At 45.9% G+C, this 21,236-nt stretch overlaps 1 protein-coding gene across 6 annotated transcripts in view; it reads left to right on the top strand.

Annotated features, from left to right (window-relative positions):
- Positions 1-1,070: 1,070 nt before the first annotated feature.
- The window catches only part of SIN3A (SIN3 transcription regulator family member A), a 100,321-nt gene continuing 80,155 nt past the window's right edge, over positions 1,071-21,236 (top strand). For 3 of the 6 annotated variants that reach the window (XM_066278240.1, XM_066278239.1, XM_066278237.1), the window contains exon 1: positions 5,072-5,315. The gene's annotated coding sequence lies outside the window, so the exon portion shown is untranslated. Of the gene's footprint in view, positions 1,151-4,660; positions 4,722-5,071; positions 5,369-21,236 lie in introns of those variants that run through there. The other 3 variants (XM_066278242.1, XM_066278243.1, XM_066278238.1) reach the window with 3 other exon arrangements.

Raw genomic sequence — 21,236 nt, 5'->3', positions numbered from 1 at the left:
GCCCTTCATTTCTGCCTGATAAAATCATTTGAGACCCACCTTGAGCCCTGACCCAGTAGCTCAGTTGGATAGAGCCTCATCCCAATATTCCAAGGTTGTGGGTTCCAGCCCTGTCCAGGGCACATACAAAAATCAAACAATGAATGCATAAGTGGAACGAGTCAGTGTTTCTCTCCCTCTCTCTAAATCAAATTTTAAAAAAAATTTTTAGAGACCCAACTTGAATACCACCTCCTCTATGAAGACGATTCCTCTAGAATATCTCTGCTCTGAACTCCTATGGATACCTATTTATATATATATTTCTTGCCTTGCTGTAGTTTTTTTTGATTTTTTGTTTTGTGGCGGTTTTTTTGTTTTGTTTTGTTTTTACTTATTAATGTTAAAGAGAGGGACATCGATCTGTTGTTCTACTTATTTTTGCACTCATTAGTTGATTTATGTATGTTTCCTGACCGAGGATCAAACTGGCAACCTTGGCCTTTCTGAGCCAACTGAGCTAGCTGGACAGAGCCTGCTCTGGCCCTTTCTGTGGCTTCTCGGCTGGGTCTGGAACCCTTGGGGGACACAGACTCGGCCTTCACCCAGCCTCTGCAATCGCACCCAGGAGCAAGTGCAGTATGAGTGTGTCTGTCTGAGCCACGGTAGGTGCTTGGAACGAGTTCCTGTTGCTCTCAGCACAGGACTTCCTGCTTATTCGTATTTAGTCAGACACGGTTAGGTTACACCGCTAGGGTAGTCGGGACATTCCAGCGGGTCCCTAAGGTGTCCTTACCGCCTCCCTCCGCCCAGTTCCGAATAGGGTGCGCGAGTGAAGGAAGCGGGTTTGGGAAAGCCCTGCTGGCTCCTCCTCCGCGCCTCTGCTGCAGACCAAGTCCCAGAGGATCTCACCCCGACCCCAGGGACTCCAGCAACTCCAGATGGCGGTGCCGGAGAGACAGGGCACTCGGCCACAGAAACGCCTCCCGTGCGCAGCGAGTTTACCTATTTATTATTATTATTATTATTTTGGACAGAGGGCGCGTTCAATGAAGGGAAGAGGCGGGGCGAGTGGAGGAGGCGGGCCGAGCGTGATTGACGCGGGCGCCGGGGAGCCAATGGCCCGTGGGGGGCGTTCTCCCCATTCAGGACTCCTCGCTTGGCTCGCAAGGTATGTTAAACAGCTGCTTTTAATTTGGTCTCCCCGATCTCCGATGTTTGGGGGGCTGGTTCTCTGGCCGGTCGGTCCTGCCGGCCCGCCACGGTGCGGGCGCCGCGGGCCTGGGCAGATCTAGGGGAGGCTCAGGGTCCGAGGGAGGCAAGGCCAAGCTGGGAAGGAGCTCTGAGCGCCTTCGCTCGCCAGTGTGCGTTCCCCGCCGGGCCGGATCCGTGGGGAGGGGTCGACCGGCCCGGGGTCGCCGGCACGCAGGCGTGCTATCTAGGTTATTTCACCGAACCGTCGGTTTCGGTAGGTTGTGGCGGGGAACTGGGTAAGTGGCGGGCAGGAGGGGATTACCGCTTGCTCCAGAAAGACCTTAAAAATTATTGTAAAGATTAAAAAGGGGACAATTCCGCACACTGACTGGAGCCGAGCCCGGGCTGCGGCGCGCGGGCTCGGCAGGGGCAGCGGCCCGAGCCCCGGCGCCAGAGCGAGTTGAGATCTGGAGTTTGCTATCGAGCCGGGTCCGCGGCTTCCCGGCTGACCACGCAAGGCGAGTACGGCCGCCGCCGCGGGGTTTCATATACGGAAACTGGCGGAGGGCGGTGGGCGCGCTCCAGAGCCGCGGGTGCCGCGGGCCCGTGGTTGTTATGGACTCTGGGGGCGGGGGCTGCGCGGGCCTGCGGGAGGGGTGGCCGGGGGCGGGGAGGCCGCCGGAAAGCGCCTCCTGCGCCGGTTCTGGCTCTCCCAACTCCCTAGCCGTGGCAGTAGAACAGGCATTGGGCGCTGGAACCCGCCAGGCCGCGAGCCCGCGCCAGCTGAGTCGGAGGCGGTGGAAAAGCTCCAGCAACTCGGTGGCTTCAACCCGTGCTCCAGCTGATCCCACAAACAAGGAGCAGCCTCCTTCCCCGCCCACCCCAACGCGGCTGCGAGGGGGCGGGGGCGCCGCGTGTTAGCGCGCCCACGAAGGGGTGGCCTGAAAGGGGCAGTGAAGGTCGGAAACTGGGAAAACAGTCCCCACGCTCGGACTCGGGAAAAGGAAATGCATCAGCGGGCGGGGAGGGGCCCGGGGGCGCGCCTGTCAGTCGCGATGGCGGCCGCCGGCTGGTAGGCGAGCGCCGGCGCTACCCGCTGCGGTTGGGTGGAGCACCTCCGAGGTGCAGGGGCGGGGCCCACCGAGCGCCCGGCCGCTCCTGCCTCTGCTCCTCGGCCTGCCCTGTTTACTATCTACTCCGAAGACCGCCTGAGCAACCGGCGCGGAGGAGAGATGAGGGGCGGGGCCTTGTACTCGCTCTTCAACCCACACCGGGCTCCTCCAGAGGGCCCGCCTTCTCTTGTCTTCCACTGGCTGGGGCAGACTCCTTTTTTTCCTTCTCGGTTATTGATGGGATGACCTTCTCTCGAGCTCCGCCTATCGGACGCTGGGCCGGAGTTTAAGTTTTAGGATTTTTTTCTTTCTGGGCAAAGGATGGATACTCTCGGCTTACGCGAGGAGTAAAGTCCCGCCCCCCACTTCTGATTGGTGGGGTAGGTAGCCCCGCCTCCTGCGTAGCGAGCCTGATGAGGGAAGTCCATCCCCGTTCCCTCTCCTGAGTGGTGTGCGCGCTCCGCACATGGGTGAGGCTCGCCTTGCTATCTCCCGCCGGGAAGTCTTGGGCTTGAAGTCCTTGGCAAGGCGGGGCCAGGAGAGCCGAGAAGACACACAATGATCCATTCCTCCAAAGTTCACGGTTTTGTAGCCTTTATGATGAAGTTAGGGGGTGATGGTGGAGTGGATTTGGGGGGCTTAGCAACAGGTCTTCTGCAGGGGTTGGGAGGAGGAAACGGGATCAGCTCTTTCGGACCAAGTACTAAAGTTCTGACCCTGCGCCCTGACTATTCCTGCTCTCCTTGACTTGATAAAGTTCGCCGTGAGAACGCTGCGGACGCTGCCAGTGTGGTTTATTCCAAGCGTAAGGCAGCCACTGTCTTTAGTTGTGTTTACCTAAAACCTTTAAGCAACCTAGGATTGGTCTGAATGCCTTGGGCAAGATCCAGGATAGCTTATCCCGTTGACAGAGAAGTCGGGGGTGGCTGAATTCTGCTTGGGTTCGAAATGGTTCATGTCAGGTGGGAGCGCAATGTGACACGCAGTTCACGGAGCGGGGTCTACCCAGCGTTAACGGTAGTCCTTGGTCACTTACGCAGAAGTGCCGCTTCCTCGAAACTTTCTAAGGGTTTGGCCCGGGGTTTGCGTTCGTCGGTGTAACTTTTATTTTAGAGCTCTGGATTGGGACAGGGCTTGGTCCCGGAGAAGCTGCTCCCATTTGTCCGCTGCTCGTGGGATTCACAGCTGCCTTGTCCTTGCGGCCCAAAGCCATTCTTCGAGTCTGGCCCACCTGTTGCCAGCGCTCCTTCCTTGCCGTCTCCGTCTAATTGCGTAGGGAGGACACGTTAGGACTTAGGTTCCCTGAGGCTTGGCACTTGTAGAGTGGACTCTTGGAGTAACCTTTTTGCTGGAGAGAGCGGGAAAACTCTAGTCCCGCCCCTTCCTCTCTAGGCGCTCAGTGAGCGTCCTCCAAAGCTAGCATCAGTTCTCCGCCCTATTTGGTGAATAAATAAAAGCAACCTAGGCACTTCAAGCACGTTGTGTTCAAAGCAGTACAGTATAACCGACAGAGGGCATAGGGACTGCCGTGAACCCTTGTTGTCCAAGGAGGAGGTGAAGAGCCGTTCTTACTATCTTTTGTCCCCAGCTCTAATTTTTATCCTTTTCCTGAAGTTTGGGTGAAGGGTTATTTATGCCATGGACTGTTTAATCTATTTCCTCAGTTCTTCCAGTCTGAGGATGCCTCTAGATCTAACCACCTGGAGATCGCGAGTGCCTTATGCTTCACGATCTGCCTTTCGTAGGCTTGTCAGGGCCCTGGCTGTTAGGGCCCTGCCTTCATTTTGATTATCTCCGCTCTTTTAAGACTACTTATTCAGGTTTTGGGAGTGTCGGTGTTTTAAGTGTAATGCGGATTAGCAGACCCCTGGGGCTATTTCTCGGGCTTTGGTCTCCAGGTCTTAACTGTGCACCCTACTTACTGAAAGAAATTGTCGGTAGCTCCGGATATTTGTGTTTAAGGAGGCAGCGTGCGGAAATGTAAATTGCAAAGAGAACGGGATAGGAAGGATGAGGTTCTTTTTTTCTGTAAGAGGTAGTCATCCATAGTGGTAATGCTGCTGCCTCTCCCCTTCAAATCCAACGGATAGGATCTCGACTGTGGAGCTAAGTGGCACCTCCTGTTTCGGGCTCTGGAACTCTGCCCTCAGTCTCTAGTGTAAACATTCCACAAAAGGACTGCTAAGGTTCAGCCTCCTCGCGTGGGGCGGAGTCAGCTCCTTCCTAGACAGGCATACCGGCCAATAGGGGTTCCTACCGGGCGCGAGCTATCCAATCCAATGACTGTGGGCGGGGCCTGTCTTGGCAGTGTGGTAGGAGGAGCCTCTCTCACGGACATTTTACCCCGCATTGGTTACTTACCTTCCTAGGGCACTGGGAGAGCCAGGGGTAGCCTTCCAATGCGACGATCGACGAGGGCGAGAGCTGACTTGTTGGGTCTGTGGCTGAGACGGCACGGGGCATCGGGGAGTCCTCCAATGAGACGTGAAAAGCTTTCCCGCTTCTTCCAATAGTGTTGCGGCTTGGGGGTGGGATTCAGCAATTCATCTCCAATAGGCGAGGTTGAGTTCGGGAAGCTCCCCGCCAATAGGGGCGTGGAGAAAGTGAGCGGCTTCCCCTCCCCTCCTTGCCGAGGGGGGTGGGGCGGGCAGACGGCAGGCACTGTGCAATGATTGGCTAAACCTTTGACAGGCGGGTTATCCGGCCTGTAGCGGAGCGTAGTTCAGTCTTTCCTCTGAGGGGTGGGCCGGCGGAGTGGGCGGGATTTCCCGGGTAACAGAGAAGCGGCCGCGGCGGTAGAGGTGGTGGAGACGGTTTCTCCATCTTCCCCCTCCCCTTCCCCTTCAGAGTTTCCCTCCCTCTCCTTCCTAGTCTGGGCGCCGGGGCCTGCGACCGCTTCGTTCGCGACGAGAAGGCTGCTGGTCCTCTTCAGCGAGCCTGCGCCCTGCGCCATTCGCGGGGCCTCCCTGCTGAGCCTGAGGCTCACGCTGGGAGGGACACGCAGTAAGGAGCTGCCAAAGCAGCTTTGCGGTGAGAGCACGCCAGGCCGGGGAGTCTGGTGGCGGGTAACGCGGGACTTGAGGGTGTGTATTTTTAAGCGGGGGACTGACCTCCTTGGCTTCCCGTAGAGCCGGCGGGCGGGAGGCGTGTGGCTGTGTGAGGGGTGGGGGGGCGGAGCGGGGTTGCTCCGTGAGGGAGGGGGAGGAGAGCTTAGTGCCGGTGCGCGCGGAGAGGGCGGGCTCTCGCGCCGCTGCTCAGGGGCGGGGTCGGCGCGCGCGTGCGATTGTGGAGAGAGGGGCGGGGCTGCTCCTCCACAGAGTGCTGTGTGTGGGTGACTCCCTGCCGTCCTTCCCGGGGGGGCGGGGCCTCGTCTGGGTGCCCGGACACCGTTCTGCTGGGGTATGGATCGAGAGGGGGGTCTCCCGCGCGTGTCTTCGGAGCGTGGCAGGGAGGGGGCGTGAAGTCTGCCTTCCTCCGCCTTCTCGGGATCCGGTTGGCCCGAGAGGCCGTACGGAGCCATGATGCCACGCCTCCTGGCCATTCTTCCCCTCCCCCCGGTTTCCGCCTCCTTGGCAAGTGAGGCGGGGCTCGGAAAAGCCCGCTGTCGGTTCAGGCTTGGAGTCGCGGCGCCTAGATTTGCCCCGCCCTACGTCTTCGGGGGTGGGAGGAGCCCCCGCCGACCTAAGCTGTGGTAGTGTCCCAGGATCTACTCTGTTGGCTTCGCGGTGCCTTTTGCTTGGGGCAAGAGGGTCTAATGCTGGAGTTGTTGTCTCTTCCTTGGTCCTTGAAGTGGGAATGGCACTGTGCAGCTTGAAGAGTGGGAGCATGGGTCGTCGCCACCCTCTTGGTTGTAATTTTGGGGGTGAGGTGCTCAAGGTCCCTTAGTTGAAGTCTGCGGTCGAATGCTGCTCGTCTGTGACCATGGTGGGACGAGGGACCGAGAAAGTCGTCAGAGATTATAAATGTAGTCGGGGACAGCCGTTTCTGGAGTTCCCCTGATGTTCAGTTACCGCGGTTCTAAGGGGTGTGGGCCTTCCTTTGAGCCATAGCGGTGGTGGGTGGTTAGATTCAAGCCGCTGTTTTGGTGCCTTGGGACTTCAAACACTAGTAACCATGGAAAGGCTGTGGAAGCTTCTGCTCTTCACAAGACTCAGATTTAGAAAAAGAAGGTTGGATTTTATATTAAAATTGTCTGTAAAACGTGATTTATTTAAAAACTTATACATTATATAAAATACTGTGCTTCATTTTTAAATACTTGATTTGTACGGTGGTTTTTCTGTATAAGCTATAATTCCACCAAGAAATAAGTTGCATTTTAAGTAACTATACGTGTTCTTGAAAAGTCTTCTGGTTTTATGTAATTCTGTACAATATCTCGATCCATTTCTATTTATAATCTGTAAAATAAAATGTTTTTTTGCCTTGTTTTATTACAGAAAGTAGGGTGAAGTTGAGGATTAGTATAGCATTGTTTGTGACATGTAGTGGTGTCCCTCCAACGTTTATTGGGATTTCCTTAGGACATTTCAGGTTTAATGAACCATTTTAATTGAGATTTTTGCTCTGACTTGATATAATCTCTTTTCTTAATAAATCCAGTGTTTTTGATAATTTTATGAGAAAATAAACATTGAATGAAATGTTTATTTACTAACATCCAAGCAAGCCCTCTGGTAAACTGTCTGAACTTGTTAAATTCTAGATTTGTTTTGCTGAGTTGGAATGAGAGCATGGTGCACTGTGCTAGACACATGTAGAGAGAGTAAACTTCACCTTCTCAGCTAAGGATGTAGGAGTGGCAACTGTAGCATTTTAGTTGAGTTAATGGTGGTTGTAATATAATTGGTCTGGAGACTAAAAACCTGGGTGTTTTTTCTGATGCTGTTAGTTGACAAAGATAGTGGGGATAGTGGAGGATTTATCCCTCAGGAAAGAGGTTAACACATGGTTATTCCCACTTATTTGTTGTGCTGTATGCTGGGAAAGGGAAGGCCTGATTCTTGCCTTTAGAGAATATGTTGTTTATTGATGCACGGGGGTCTCAAGTCCTTGCATAGGCTTTAAGGATTCAAGTAAGAACCTGGATGGATTGTCCTGGGAGTTTTCATAAATGCTTCTTGCCTGTCCCAGTATCAGTATTATATACTATGTACTTTGTCACAATTAAAGATCCTAGATAGATTGCATTTTGTAATTAAGAAGGTAAGATTTATAATTAAAGAGTAAGATTTCTTTTTTAAGGCAGGAGGTGTGTAGTAATTGGATAAGGTTCCTGGAAAGCATAATTCTCTTCATGTCATCAGTGCAGACCAGATACTGGAGAACTGTAAAGCAGATGTGAGTTTTAGTTGAAGTTTAATCTTTTATTTTTATATGAATAAATTTTTATTTTAATGGGGTGACATCAATAAATCAGGGTACATATATTCAAAGAAAACATTTTCAGGTTATCTTGTCATTTAGTTCTATTGCATACCCATCACCCAAAGAGAGATCGTCCTCCGTCACCCTCTCCCTCATTCCCTCCTCCCACCCCCGTAACCACCACACTCCTGTCCATGTCTCTTAGTCTCGCTTTTATGTCCCACCAATGTATGGAATCCTGCAGTTCTTGTTTTTTTCTGATTCACTTATTTCACTCCGCATAATGTTATCAAGATTCCACCATTCTGCTGTAAGTGATCCGATATCATCATTTCTTCTAGCTGAATAGTATACCATGGTGTATATGTGCCCCATCTTCTTTATCCAGTCTTCTATTTTTTTTTACAGTGATTAAAAGCCTTTAAGCAAACTCTTGGCCAATACAGCAAGAATCCATAAAAGAGTAGTGTCCTTAACATGTTCACCAAGTCCAAGTTGGCCCCATCACCATGCCAAATCCCTGAAAAATGCAACCCAACCACAGTTCAGTCTGTTGGGAGCTGTCACAGGGAGCAGGAGTCCAGGAAAAGTCCACATCCAGGAAAAGTCTGCATGGCACTGGAATTGTCACCGTTCTATACTTTGCAGCTCATGTCCAAGTTCCAATGACCGCTGCTTCTAGCTGGTAATGATTCAGGTAGACTGGAATGAAGTTTAATCTTTTCATGCTGAATGTTCACAGCATTCAGTAATTTAGTACAGTGCCTTAAAAAGGCTTTCTCATTAACTCCCAACCAAGAGTTTTAAGTCGCTTGCTGTAGTTCTTACAAAAATGATAGTTACATGCTTTTTCAAACAAACTGTACCCTCTGTCTTCTTAAATGATATAAGAATTCAACATTTATTGAGCCCTTACCATGTCCCAGGAACTGCTTAGGTACTGTACATTTATTAACCCATTTTAATCTTCTTGGCAATGCTGTACAGTGGAACTGTCGAATCCGTGTTTTAAAGATGAGTGGCATGCAGAGGTCAGGCATATGAATAGTGGTCAAGCCAGAATCTTGATGCAGGCATTCTGGTTCCAGAGTTCATGCTCTTATTTTTTTTCCTTTTAATTTATTTATTGATTTTAGAGAGAGAGAAACGCCCATCTCTTCATGTATGTGCCCCGACCTGGGATCAAACCTACAACCTTTGTGCATCAGGTGCACTCCATTCACCTGAGCTGTCCAGCCAGGGCAGAGTTCATGCTCTTAACTCGACACTTCAGCTGCGTCTAGTCTAAGGATAGTAAACAGAAGAAACATTGTTTTTTTTTAATTGTTATTAAAAAATATATAGATACATAACTATATATCTGTATATATATGAAACTTAAAGCTTAGTATCCTAACCATTTTTAGAAGCATTAAGTATGTTCACATTGTTCAATCATCACCACCATCCACTTCTAGAATTTTTTCATCTTCCCAAACTGAAATTCTGTCCCCATTAAACCAGTGGTCCCCAACCCCCGGGCCGCGGACCGGTACCAGTCCGCAGAGAAAGAATAAATAACTTACATTATTTCCATTTTATTTATATTTAAGACTGAACGATGTTTTATTTTTAAAAAATGACCAGATTCTCTTTGTTACATCCACCTCAGACTCTCTTGATGGTCACGTGATACATTTATCCGTCCCACCCTAAAGGCTGTGAAAATATTTTCTGACATTAAACCGGTCCGTGGCCCAAAAAAGGTTGGGGTCCACTGCATTAAACAATACACAACTCAGCCTGGCCTGTGGTGGCGCAGTGGATAAAGCGTTGACCTGGAAATGCTGAGTTCGTGGGTTCGAAACCCTGGGCTTGCCTGGTCAAGGCACATATGGGAGTTGATGCTTACAGCTCCTCACCCCCTTCTATCTCTCTGTCTCTTCTCTCTCTGTCTCTCCCTCTCCTCTCTAAAAATGAATAAATAAATAAATTAAAAAAAAACAACAAAAAAAAATACACAACTCTTCCACCAGCTCCTGACAACCACTTTTCTACTTTACATCTCTGAAGATGACTACTTTAGCTACATCATAGAAGTGACCTCTTACAATATTTGTCAGTTATGTCTGGCTTATTTCACTTGGAATAATGTCTTTAAGGTTTGTCCATGTGTCAGAATTACACTGATGGTGAATAATCTGTTGTATTTATATACCACATTTTGTTCAGACATCGACGGATATTTGAGTTTTGGTCCCTGGCCAGTTGGTTCAGTGCATAGAGCGTTGGTCTGGTGTGCAGACACCCCAGATTTGATCCTCAGTCAGGGCACAGATGTGAAGCAACTATCTGCTTCTTTCCCCCTCCCCTCCCCCTCCTCTCACTCTTCCCTTCTCCCAGCCGTGGCTCAATTGGTTCAAGGGCAGGCCCTGGGTGCTGAGGATGGCTCAGTTGATTTGAGCATCAGCCTCAGACTGGGGTTGTTGGGTGGGTCCCAGTCTGGGCACATGCAGAAGTCTCATCTATTTCCCCTCTTTTCCCTTACAATAATAATTATTATAATAATGCTACTTTGAACATGGGTGTATAAATATCTCTTCAAGTACCTGCTTTGAATTCTTTTGGATATACCCAGGAGTGGGGTTGCTGGATCATATGGCAGTTCTATGTTTAACTTTTTTTTTTTTTTTTAAGGTTTTTTTTTTAATTTTTATTTATTCAATTTTTTAGAGAGGAGAGGGAGAGAGAGAGAGAGGAGAGAGGGAGAGGAGAGACAGAGAGAGAGAAGGGGGAGGACTGGAAGCATCAACTCCCATATGTGCCTTGACCAGGCAAGCCCAGGGTTTCAAACCGGCGACCTCAGCATTTCCAGGTTGACGCTTTATCCACTGGGCCACCACAGGTCAGGCTCTATGTTTAACTTTTTGAGGAATTGGCAGTGTGCTTTTGAAAGCAACTTTGAAGGAAAAGATCGGGACTCAGATTATAAAGGTGAACCAAGTCAACACTCATTTATTGACCACCTTCTTAAATAGCTCTACACTGACAGACTCTTTGTCTCATAGAAATTTACATTGTTAGAGGGATAGACAAATATACACACAATTTTACTATACATCAGTGTAGGTTGAGTGCCATAGGAGTCAGGTACAAAGAGCTGTAAGGAATCCAGAGGAAGGAGAGTCAGTCCACTGTTGAGTGGAGGGTGAGGGGACAGTGAATGAGAAAAGGGAGGATGGAATCTGAAATCATAGATCTAGTTGAATCCAGTGATTAAATGACCTTAGACATCTCACTCAAAGTATGCCAGAGAGTACTTTGAAATGTTAGAAGGGATGGCATCATGTTGAAATTGGCAAGTGGATGGTAGTCTCTCTTGCAGACTTTGTGAATCTTCTTCTCTTCAGCTTGCAGACTTAACTGCTGCTGCTTTGGAAGGTTAGGACTCACAATGGAGAACTTACAGCGTTGGCATGTATGTTATTGTTACAGTGTCATTAATAGGGTCAACTATTATTTCCTAAATCTTTTCCTTCACATGGTGGTTCACATTTCTGCTGACAAATGAGTAGTAGCAGTAACATCTTGGAGTTTTTAGTCTATTTTTTTGTTGTTACCGTTTAAGTGATTCTGCATATTTGATTTCTGTTGAGGTTTAAGGTCAGTTAATGAAATTCATCCAGCAGCATACTTGGGTAGTCTGTGAATTAGGGTTTTGCCATTATTAAATTACATTATTTCCAAATATTTCAAGCAGTTATATTTTCCTGACATTTTTCCTTTAAAGTGTGACATCTAGCTCTGGTCAGATAGCTAGTTTGGGTAGCATTTTGTCAGTATGCCTAAGTTAAGGGTTCAATCCTTGGTCAGGGCACATACAAGAGTCAACCAATGAGTGCACAACTACATGGGACAACAAACTGATACTTCTCTTTCTCTCCTCTCTCTAAAAATCAGTAAAAAAAAAAAAAAGTGAATTCTAATTGTTTTTAGACAATTACCTAATGGTCTTTGAACAACACATTAAAAAAGAACCACAAAATCTTGGCTTCCTTTAATTATGTGACTTTCTTTTTGGGTTTCTTTCTCCAGAAGACATGCCCAGTGGGATTTGTTGTCAGTTACGGTCAGATGCAGATAGTTTTCAGGGCAGCCACCTGATACTGATGACCCTCAGGGAGCAGTGTACCAGAGGTGCACAGTCTGTCTAGATTGGGACTTAACTTTCCTGATAGCCTCAGTGGTTAGGACAGTGCTGGGACCAGCAGATGATAAATAACTAGTTTACAAACCGAACTTGAATGGCACTTTAAAGTTTGTTGCCTAGAAACTGCTTCTGTTCAGTACAGTTGGCTTCAAAGTTAAGCATTTATTGGTAGCAATTTCTAATTGATATATCTCTTTTTTGCCCCGGTCTTTTTTTACTTTTGTACTTCACCCCTTTCTGGCTTATGTGCCTGCATGTCATTTGTATTTATGGGCATAATGGCAGTGATGCTTCCCTAGACCTGCTAGTATCCTCCAGAGCTAGGCTTGCTGACTTGCAGGCTGTTGAAGTCTGTACAGGTCCATGGTCCCTTATCTGCAGCTCTGAAATGCATGACTTTTTTATTGTTGATGGGTTGGTAAGTTTCTACAACCAACTTAGGGGCACAACTGAATCTAGGCCAGTGATGAGCAATCTTTTGAGCTTGGTGTGTCAAAATTTGCCAAAAAACCGAGCATAACTCGGGTGGTGTGTCACTTCAAGAAAAACCCCCATAATTTTGCAATATTTATAGTTTAAGTAACAAAAATGTGTAATTGTAATATAGAACTGTATTTAATAAACCAAAAACTAATTATTTAACTTACCTGCTTAGTGACTTCTTTGTTCATCTGTCAGTCGGTTTCTTTTGTTGGTCTTGATATTATTTAACTTGTGTGGGGTGCCGTGAACTAAGATAAGTGAGGGGGAATTCTTTAATCTGCCTATCAGTGACTGTTTTGTTGCTGAATTTCATTGGCTAAATCTTCAATTGAAGGTTGGTATTTTGTACACTTCAAGCCCAAGCAAGTGTTACTAACTTCATCTGTCAATCTGTTTCTTTTGTTGATTTTGATATTATGTAATGCTGAGAATAAGGTCTCACAAAAGTATGTAGAGGGAAAAATTGTGAGTAAAACCATTGCTATATTTTTCAGGGTGCTAAAAGTGTCTGGTAATCGGTTCCAGGCACTCCAAATTTCCTGTTCGTAGTGGCACTCCTCTAGATTCTCTAAGCAGCACCTTTCCAGATTCTCAAGCTTTGACCTCAAGTCGACAAACACCTGAGCCCAGATGCTGTCTGAAATTCTGCAAGTTGCATCCAATGTAAATTAGATAGCTGCCGCTATTTCTAATGGCGAGAAACGGCACCCTCGCCTCTCCCAGCCTCCCCCTCACTTATCTCAGTAATGATGGTCAATTAGAAGTCCACGACACCCCAGAACAGTAGATTGAATGATGGTTGCTATGGTTATGTGGTTGCTGGTAATGGTGATCACAGGGCCCCCAGAGATGTGTCCCCTGGCATTCCGCTACATTCCGCTGCCCCCTACTCCGCCGGCCGGAAGTGAGGTCAAAGATCCCCCAACGGCCTAACCGGAAATCCCAGAACTAGACACTCTGTGCCAGAGTTCTGTTGTTTTGGCCTCAAGCCTCTGGCACAGAGTGTCTATACTACAGCAAACGTTTTATCCTTGGCTATTATACCTGGCCGTGCAGGAGCCTAGGATGAAACGTCCTTCTCGGCATGAGACCCCATACTTCTCTGGTATGCGCTGCATGCGGCCATGTGTCATCAAAAATGGCTACGCATGTCAGTGCTGACACGTGTGCCATAGGTTTGCCATCACAGATCTAGACTGTCCCACTTGGTGCAGAAATGTGAATATGCTTGATTTTGGAGAGCTTCTGTGTGCGCTTTCTAAAATCCAAACAAAGTTGATAACTCAAATTTCTATCCCTGACTAGGGTCCTCTCTATAGACTAACATACCCACTTCTTCATATTTCCTTTTGGATATCTACTAGATATCTTAGACTTCTTTCTGTACCTTTTCTTGTTTTGTTTTTAAAGATTTTATTTATTGACTTTAGAGAGAGGAGAGAGGAAAGGATGGGAGGAGTGGAAAGTATCAACTCATAGTTGCTTCTTATCTGTGCCTTGACCGGGAAGCCCAGGGTTTCAAACTAGCAACCTCAGTATTCCAGGTCGGCGCTTTATCCACTTTGCCACTATAGGCCAGGCTCTGTCTTTTTTATATAAGGTCAGTTGTCAAATCCTGTTTGCTCTGTATCCAGAATTTGGTCATTTAATTTCTTCTAACCCCAGCCTGACCAGGCGGTGGCGCAGTGGATAGAGCGTCGGATTGGGATGCAGAGGACCCCGGGTTCGAGACCCTGTGGTCGCCAGCTTGAGCGCGGGCTCATCTGGTTTGAGGAAAAGCCCACCAGCTTGAACCCAAGGTCGTTGGCTCCAGCAAGGGGTTACTCGGTCTGCTGAAGGCCCGCGGTCAAGGCACATATGAGAAAGCAATCAATGAACAACTAAGGTGTTGCAACGCGCAATGAAAAACTAATGATTGATGCTTCTCGTCTCTCTCTGTTCCTGTCTGTCTGTCCCTGTCTATCCCTCTCTCTGACTCACTCTCTGTCTCTGTAAAAAATAAATAAATAAATAAAAATTAAAAAAATTAATTTCTTCTAACCCCAGCGACAGCAATGGGTACCACAAATATCTCTAGGTTGGATTATATCAGTATCACCTTAACTGTTCTCTCTCCTTTGCCACTCTTTGGTGTACTTCTTTTATTTTTCAATCACAGTTTACATTTAATACATATTTTCTTCAGTCTATTAACACTGTAATCCATGTGTTTCTTATAAAACCTATGTTTTTTATTTTTTTATTTTTTATTTTTTACAGAGACAGAGAGCGAGTCAGAGAGAGGGATAGACAGGGACAGACAGACAGGAACGGAGAGAGATGAGAAGCATCAATCATCAGTTTTTCATTGTGACACCTTAGTTGTTCATTAATTGCTTTCTCATACATGCCTTGACTGTGGGGCTACAGCAGACCCAGTAACCCCTTACTCAAGCCAGTGACCTTGGGTGCAAGCTGGTGAGCCTCACTCGAACCAGATGAGCCCATGCTCAAGCTGATGACCTCGGGGTCTCGAACCTGGGTCCTCTGCATCCCAGTTCGACGCTCTATCCACTGCGCCGCCGCCTGGTCAGGCTAAAACCTATGTTTTTTATAAGACCATGTTATTTCCCTGCTTTAAATTCTCTAGTGGCTTTCCATTTCATTCTGACTATTAAATTAGAGTCCTTAATATGACTTAATGAGAACAAACATGATATGCTTCCTACCTTCTACCCTGAACCCCATTAATTCTCTGAGTTCATATTCTATTAGTCTGTCTTCCATTCATTGTAAGTACCCTGTCTTTTTGTTGTTCTTGGAAAGTGTCTAGCATGTGTACACATCAGGGTCATTGCACTTGCTGGACCCTCTATAACAGGCGTCCCCAAACTTTTTACACAGGGGGCCAGTTCATGTCCCTCAGACCGTTGGAGGGCCGGACTATAAAAAAAAACAACTATGAACAAATCCCTATGCACACTGCACTTATCTTATTTTAAAGTAAAAAACCAAAACGGGAACAAATACAATATTTAAAATAAAGAACAAGTAAATTTAAATCAACAAACTGATCAGTATTTCCATGGGAAGTAGGCTCTTTTCACTGACCACCAGTGAAAGAGGTGCCCCTTCCAGAAGTGCAGCGGGGGCCGGATAAATGGCCTCAGGGGGCCGCATGTGGCCCGCGGGCCGTAGTTTGGGGACCCCTGCTCTATAATGCTTCATCACTGATTCCCACGTGGCTAGCTCCTCATTGTCTTTACTCAGAGTTAACTTATCAGTAAGGTATTCTTTGGTCACTCTTACATAACATTTTTAAAACCTCTGCTTTAACTTAACAGTTGTCACTGATAATACTTGATTATCTTATCCTTTCTCTCACTAGAACGTAAACTCCTGATGGAGGAAGTTTTTTGTTTTGTTTACTGCTATAGTGACAGCTTGGGTACAATGTTTGGCACATCGTATGTGCTCAATAAATATTAGAGAGTGCATGCCATGCATGAAGGGTTTGGTTTCTACTACAGACACAGCAGTATGCTGAGCACAGTGGAGAATACAAAGGTGATTAGAGGAGTGTATGCCCCAGGTCTTTGTATGGGCAGATATCATATATAGCTAATACGATAAAGGCAGTATGAGGTGAGTGATAGATACATCTACCTAGCCCAGGGGTCGGGAAACTATGGCTAGTGAGCCAGATGTGGCTCTTTTGATTGTTGCATCTGGCTCGCAGACAAATCTTTAATAAAAAAAAATGTTAAAAATATAAAACATTCTCAAGTATTTACAATCCATTCATTTCCTACCGCTCATGTTCATGGTTGCGGGTGGCTGGAGCCAATCACAGCTGTCCTCCGGGACAACACCAAATTTTATTGGATAATGTGTAACATACACTGATCGTTGTGAGGTCAGGAAGTAAACTTCCCTCTTTTTAATCAAGTAGTCAGCTAGTTAATTGCAGAAACCCTTTTTTTTTTTCCAGAGAGAGAGAGGAATAGACAGGGACAGACAGAACAGAGAGAGATGAGAAGCATCAATCATTAGTTTTTCATTGTGCGTTGCAACACCTTAGTTGTTCTTTGATTTCTCATATATGCCTTGACCGCGGGCCTTGAGCAGACTGAGTAACCCCTTGCTGGAGCCAGCAACCTTGGGTTCAAGCTGGTGGGCTTTTTGCTCAAACCAGATGAGCCCGTGCTCAATCTGGCAACTTCGGGGTCTCGAACCTGGGTGCTCTGCATCCCAGTCCAACGCTTTATCCACTGCGCCACCACCTGGTCAGGCCAGAAACCCTTTTGATGAAGAAGATGACTAGAAGAAAAAAAGATGAGTATTGTACTTTTCAGCAGGAGTGGACAGAGGAATTCACCTTTGTGGAGAGAGCAGGTTCTGCAGGGTGTCTAATATGCAATGATAAAATTGCATCAGTGAAACAAATATAAAGCAGCACTTCCACACATGCCATACTACATTTGCTTTGAAATATCCAGCAGGGGACAGCAGGAAGAAAGCATGTCAAGAGCTACTGTGCAGAGTGCAAGCTAGTCAGCAGCAATTCCGTGTTTGGACCCAACAAGGTGACTGGAATTGGGCTAGCTTTGCTGGTGGTTTAGGAATTGTGAGAAATGAAAAGCCATTTACAGATGGGGAGTATGCCAAAACATTCATGCTTGATGTTGCCAGTGAACTTTTTGATGACTTTTCGGATAAAGACAAGATAATCAAATGAATACAAGACATGCCTCTGTCGGCAAGAACTGTTCACGATCGAACTATCATGATGGCAAATCAAATTGAGGCAACACAAGTGAAGGACATAAATGCAGCACCATTCTTTTCTCTTGCTTTGGAAGTGTCAACAGACGTAAGCCATTTATCCCAGTTCGGTGTGATTGCAAGGTATGCTGTTGGTGACACACTATGTGAGTAAAGTCTTGCTGTTTTGCCTATGAAAGAGATAACAAGAGGGGAGGATTTATACAAGTCTCTCACTGAGTTTGCTAAAGAAAATATCTACCGATGGATAAACTTATTTCGGTGTGTACTGATGTTGCACCGTGCATGGTGAGGAAAAACAGAGGATTCGTAGCGCTTCTTCATGAACATGAAAAGAGACCCATCCTAAGTTTTCATTGCATCCTACATCAGGAGGCGTTTTGTGCTCAGATGTGTGGCGAGCAGCTTGGTGAGGTGATGTCACTGGTCATTTGGGTGGTCAACTTGATTGTTGCCCGAGCTTTAAATGATCGCCAGTTTAAAACACTGCTGGATGAAATTTGGAATAATTATCCTGGTCTGCTTCTGCACAGCAGTGTGCGTTGGTTGTCAAGAGGGACGGTACTCGGCTGTTTTATGGCAGAGAGAAATCCAGACTTTTCTTGAAATGAAAAACGTCGAGCATCCTGAGTTAGCTAACACCTGAGTAGTGGCTCCTGAAGTTCTACTATCTCGTGGACATGACTGAACATCTGAACCAGCTCAATGTGAAAATGCAAGGCGTTGGAAATACAGTCTTATCCCTTCAACAAGCAGTGTTTGCATTTGAAAACAAGCTGGAACTCTTCATCGTGGACATTGAAACAGGTCATTTACTACACTTTGAAAAACTGAGAGTTTAAAGATACATGCACAGCAAGTGACCCTGCTCAACATCTTGATCTCCAGCAGCTAGCAGGTTTCACATCTAATCTCCTGCATTCATTCAAAGCACACTTTTGAGAATTTCATGAGCGCACTCGTCTTTCTAAGTTAATGACCCATCCACAAGAGTGTGCAGTGTACAGCGCCGACCCGAGTTACATCCCTGGTGTCTCCGTCAGAGATTTGAGCTACAAGCTGCTGACCTGAAGGCCTCCGACATGTGGGTAAATAAGTTCAAGTCACTGAATGAAGAATTTGAAAGACTTGCCGGACAGCAAGCAAACACAAGTGGGGAGAAATGAAAAAACTTCAACCCGCGGACCAGCTGATTGTCAAAACTTGGAATGTGCTTCCCGTCACACACCACACACTGCAGCTGCACTGACAATGTTTGGCTCTATGTATGCATGTGAGCAATCTTTGTCACATCCATAGAACATTAAGACCAACCTACGATCACGTTTAACAGATGGAAGTCTCAACATCTGCATGAAACTTAACCTCACCACATATCAACCAGACTACCAAGCCATCAGCAAAACCGTGCAGCACTAGAAGTCACATTAATGGTAAGAAGTAATTTATTCATCATTGGTTAGCAACAGCATAACAACGTTATTAAAAAGAATTTAGAGACTTGTTGTACTTTAAACTTTTATGTAAGACCAACACATAAAACGCACGCATTTACTTGTATTTAGTATTAAACATATTGTATGGATCTCACAGAATTACATTTTAAAATATGTGGCGTTCATGGCTCTCTCAGCCAAAAAGGTTCCTGACCCCTGATCTAGCCTCTTAAGAACCTCCTCAGATCCTGCTTTTGTTTTTGTGTTTGTTTCTTTTTTTTAAGAGAGATAGGGAGAGACAGCAAGGAAGAGAGATAAGAAGCATTAACTCGCAGTTACAGCATTTTAGTTCATTGATTGCTTTTCATATGTGCCTTGACCTGGGGCTTCTGCCAAGCCAGTGACCCCTTGCTCAAGCTGGCAAGCAGGTGCTCAAGCCAGCAACCTCAAGGTTTCAAATCCAGAACCTCAGCATCCCAGCTCAATGCTCTAGCCACTGCTCCACCACCAGTCAGGCTCCGGTCCTCTTCTTTATAGCTTTAGCCAGCATATATTTTGTTACACTTAGTCTGTTTTATACCATTCTCAATTAATTTATAGAAATCTCATACAAACTAAATCTTTTTTTTTTTTAATTCAGTGAGAGGAGTGGAGGCAGAGAGACAGACTGCTCCAACATGTGCCCCAACTGGGATCCACCAAGCAAGCCCACTAAGGGGTGATGCTCTGCCCATCTGTGGTTTTCTTAGAGCCTTAGGCAGAGACCGAGGAGCCATCCTCAGCGCCCCAGGCCAACTAGTTCCAATCGAGCCATGGCTGAAGGAGGGGGAGAAAGAGAGAGAAGCAAGAGCGGAAGGAGTGGAGAAGCAGATGGGCACTTCTCCTGTGTGCCTCGACCAGGTTAAACCTGGGACTTCCACATGCCCGGCCATTGCTCTACCACTGAGCCAGGCACCCAGGGCACAAACTAAATCTAAATGTCTTTGAGAATAGGGTTACACATGATTTCCTTGTTTTATATTTCCTCTGTGATTACTACTTAAATGTTCTTAAAGTTTTCATTTTGAAATAATTATAGGCTTCAAAAAAGTTGCAAAAACCTGACCAGGTGGTGGCGCAGTGGCTAGAGCATTGGACTGGGACACAGAGGACTCAGGTTCAAAACCCTGAGGGTGCTGGCTTGAGCAAGGGGTCACTTGCTCTACTGTAGGCCTCCAGTCAAGGCACATAAGAGAAGGCAGTCAATGAACAACTAAGGTGCTACAATGAAGAATTGATGCTTCCCATCTCTCTCCCTTCTTGTCTGTATGTCCCTATCTGTATGTCTCTGTCTCTGTCACAAAAATAAAGTTGCAAAAATAATACAAAGAATTGCTATATAACCTTCACCCAGATTTCTCAAATGTATCTTACACAAAACTATTGTACACTGTTCTAAGTCAGAAAGTATACATCAATACAATTAATAATACCTTTTGAATTATACTGGTTCCCTGTTCATTTATTTTTTCTTTCTTTCTTTCTTTCCTTCTTTCTTTCTTTCTCTTTCTTTCTTTCTTTCTTTCTTTCTTTCTTTCTTTCTCTCTCTCTCTCTCTTTCCTTTCTCTCTCTCTCTTTCTCTCTCTCTCTTTCTCTCTCTTCCTCTCCTCCCCTCCCCTCCATTTCTTATTTCCTTCCTTACTTCCCTATTTAGAGTAAGTGGGAGAGAGACAGGACAGAAACATCAGCATTGATCTGTTCCTGTATATGCCCTCACCAGGGATTGAACCCACAACCTTTGTATATATAGGGACGGCACTCTTAACCAACTGACCTGTCTGGTCAGGGCTGTTCATTTCCAACCTATGTATATAACATCAATGTCCATTGGAACCAGTTTTAGTTTTTGAATGCTTTTTTTTTTTTTTTTTTTTTTTTTGAGTTTTTTTAAATTTTTTTTTTTGTTTTTTATAATTTTATTTTTTTAATGGGGTGACATCAATAAATCAGGATACATATATTCAAAGATAACAAGTCCAGGTTATCTTGTCGTTCAATTATGTTGCATACCCACCACCCAAAGTCAGATTGTCCTCTGTCACCTTCTATCTTGTTTTCTTTGTGCCCCTCCCACCCCCTATCCCTCTCCCATTCCCCCCTCCCCCCCGTAACCACCACACTCTTATCAATGTCTCTTAGTTTGAATGCTTTTTTAATCAGTACTACTTATAAAAATTTTTATTTCACGACTTACTTTCTTTAATGGAAGGCTTCAAAATAACAAAGAGAAAATGTACTTTTTTAAATGGAATAAACTCACTTTAGTTATTATTATCATTTATACATCTGAGCTATATTATGAGATCTTAATGGTGTTAAGGCTTCCTACATCTTGAGACATTTTTGTATTTCATCATATTCATCATTATTCCCAACTGTGCTAAAACGACTAAAATAAGAGAATTGAAGAATGATGGAATTGCCTTATAAGGATGTTGCAATAGTAAAATAAATCATAGCTATTACACTTCAGTTTTCTTACTGCTTTTTGCCCAAAGCATTACAGTGTCTTTCAAGAAAGTATAAAAGAAGTTGTGTTGTACTATCTTAAACATTATATAAGATGTTAACCTCTGGGAATCTACTGAGGAATATATAAACATTCTTTATACTACCATTTTTTAAAACTTTATTGAACATATTTGATAATCCATATTTTTCACTTTCCTCCTA

Source organism: Saccopteryx bilineata, chromosome 4 (genome assembly GCF_036850765.1).
Source record: "Saccopteryx bilineata isolate mSacBil1 chromosome 4, mSacBil1_pri_phased_curated, whole genome shotgun sequence".
NCBI lineage: Eukaryota > Metazoa > Chordata > Mammalia > Chiroptera > Emballonuridae > Saccopteryx > Saccopteryx bilineata.
Note: the sequence above shows the minus strand (reverse complement) of the source record. Positions and strands in the feature narration are given on the sequence as shown.